The sequence below is a fragment of the Arachis duranensis genome, chromosome 7 (genome assembly GCF_000817695.3).
Source record: "Arachis duranensis cultivar V14167 chromosome 7, aradu.V14167.gnm2.J7QH, whole genome shotgun sequence".
Classification (NCBI taxonomy): Eukaryota; Viridiplantae; Streptophyta; class Magnoliopsida; order Fabales; family Fabaceae; genus Arachis; species Arachis duranensis.
The window spans coordinates 5,106,389-5,109,173 of record NC_029778.3 but is presented as its reverse complement, the minus strand read 5'-3'; the positions used below and the strand labels follow the sequence as shown (position 1 = coordinate 5,109,173).

Here is a 2,785-nt window from a genome sequence, read left to right as displayed (position 1 = left end):
TTTTCAAAAATCAAATCTTTTTCATTTTTATCTTATGATTTTCAAAAATTTAAAAATATTTTTCAAAAATCTTTTTCTTAATTTTATCTTTATTTCCGAAAATTATGCTAAACAATTAATGTGATTGATTCAAAAATTTGAAGTTTGTTACTTTTTTGTTAAGAAAGGTTAAATCTTTAAATTCTAGAATCTTATCTTTTAGTTTCTTGTTAGTCAAAGTAATTAATTTTAATTTAAAAAAAAATTAAATATTTTTCAACCATATCTTTTTAATCATATCTTTTTATCTTATCTTTTTAAATTTTATCTTTTTCAAAAATTTGATTTCAAAATATCTTATCTAACTTCTTATCTTCTTATCTTTTCAAATTTGATTTTAATATCTTTTTCAACTAACTAATTAACATTTTGTTTGTTTCTTATCTTTTTCAAAACCACCTATCTACTTTTCCCTCTCTAATTTTCGAAAATATCTAATCCTCTTTTCAAAATTCTTTTTAAATTAACTAATTATTTTAAATTTTAATTTTAATTCTATCTCACCTTTAATTTTCGAAAATCATTAACTCCTTTTCAAAATTAATTTTTGAATTCTCTCTCTCTCATCTTCTTCTATTTATTTATTTACTCACTAACACTTCTCTTCATCTCAAATCACTGCCTCTATCCTCACCCTTGTGTTTGGATTCTCCATTCTTCTTCACTCTTATTCCCTTTCTTCTTCTACTAATAATAAGGAACCTCTTTACTGTGACATAGAGGATTCCTCTTCTTTTTCTATTCTCTTCTCTTTCATATGAGCAGGAACAAGGAAAAAGGCATTCTTGTTGAAGCTGATCCAGAACCTGAAAGGACTTTGAAGAGGAAACTAAGAGAAGCTAAATTACAACAATCCAGAGACAACCTTGCTGAAATTTTTGAACAAGAAAAGGAGATGGAAGCCGAACCTAACAACAATAATGCAAGAAGGATGCTTGGTGATTATACCACACCTACTTCCAAGTTTGATGGAAGAAGCATCTCAATTCCTGCCATAGGAGCAAACAATTTTGAGCTGAAACCTCAATTAGTTGCTCTAATGCAACAGAACTGCAAGTTTTATGGACTTCCATCAGAAGATCCTTACCAGTTCTTAACTAAATTCTTGCAGATCTGTGAGACTGTTAAGACTAATAGAGTGGATCCTGAAGTCTACAGGCTCATGCTTTTCCCTTTTACTGTAAGAGACAGAGCTAGAACATGGTTGGACTCTCAACCTAAAGATAGCCTGGACTCATGGGATAAGCTGGTCACGGCCTTCTTGGCTAAGTTCTTTCCTCCTCAAAAGCTGAGCAAGCTTAGAGTGGATGTTCAGACCTTCAAACAAAAAGATGGTGAATCCCTCTATGAAGCTTGGGAAAGATACAAACAGATGACCAAAAGATGTCCTCTGACATGTTTTCAGAATGGACCATGATAGATATATTCTATTATGGTTTATCTGAGTTCTCCAAGATGTCATTGAACCATTCTGCAGGTGGATCCATTCACCTAAAGAAAACGCCTGCAGAAGCTCAGGAACTTATTGACATGGTTGCAAATAACCAATTCATGTACACTTCTAAGAGGAATTCTGTGAATAATGGGATGCCTCAAAGGAAGGGAGTTCTTAAAATTGATGCTCTGAATGCCATATTGGCTCAGAACAAAATGTTGACTCATCAAGTCAACATGATTTCTCAAAGTCTGAATGGATGGCAAAATGCATCCAACAGCACTAAAGAGGCATCTTCTGAAGAAGAAGCTTATGATCTTGAAAACCCTGCAATGGCAGAGGTAAATTATATGGGTGAACCTTATGGAAATACCTATAATTCATCATGGAGAAATCATCCAAATTTCTCATGGAAGGATCAATAAAAGCCTCAACAAGGCTTTAATAATGGTAGAAGAAATAGGCTCAGCAATATCAAGCCTTATCTATCATCTTCTTAGCAACAGACAGAGAATTATGAACATAATACCTCTAACTTAGCAAATTTAGTCTCTGATCTGTCTAAGGCCACTTTAAGTTTCATGAATGAAACAAGGTCCTCCATCAGAAATCTGGAGGCACAAGTGGGCCAGTTGAGTAAGAAAATCATTGAAACCCTTCCTAGTACTCTCCCAAGCAATACTGAAGAAAATACAAAAAGAGAGTGCAAGGCCATTGATATAATCAATATGCCAAACCTAGAGAGGAAGGAGAGGACGTGAATCCCAATAAGGAAGACCTCATGGGACGTCTCTCAAGCAAGAAGGAGTCCCCTATTGAGGACCTAAAGGAATCTGAGGCTCATATAGAGACCATAGAGATTTCATTAAATCTCCTTCTGCCATTCATGAGCTCTGAAGATTATTCTCCCTCTGAAGAGGATGAAGATGTAACTGGAGAGCAAGTTGCTCAATATCTAGGAGCCATCATGAAGCTGAATGCCAAGTTATTTGGTAATGAGACTTGGGAAGGTGAACCTCCCTTGCTCATTAGTGAACTTGATACATGGGTTCAGCAAACTTTACCTCAAAAGAAACAAGATCCTGGGAAATTCTTAATACCCTGTACCATAGGCACCATGACCTTTGAGAAAGCTCTGTGTGACATAGGGTCAGGCATAAATCTTATGCCACTCTTTGTAATGGAGAAGCTGGGGATCATTGAGGTACAGCCTACCTTATTCTTATTACAATTGGTAGACAAGTCAGTAAGACAAGCTTATGGATTAGTAGAGGACGTGTTGGTAAAGGTTGAAGACCTTTACATTCCTGC

The 2,785-nt window shown here is 35.0% G+C and overlaps 1 non-coding gene across 1 annotated transcript; it reads right to left on the bottom strand.

Annotated features, from left to right (window-relative positions):
- Window positions 1–1,333: 1,333 nt before the first annotated feature.
- On the bottom strand, window positions 1,334–1,436 carry LOC127740733 (small nucleolar RNA R71). Its single transcript, XR_008001592.1, has one exon. It is a non-coding gene; the product is annotated as a small nucleolar RNA R71 (small nucleolar RNA).
- Window positions 1,437–2,785: the final 1,349 nt, after the last annotated feature.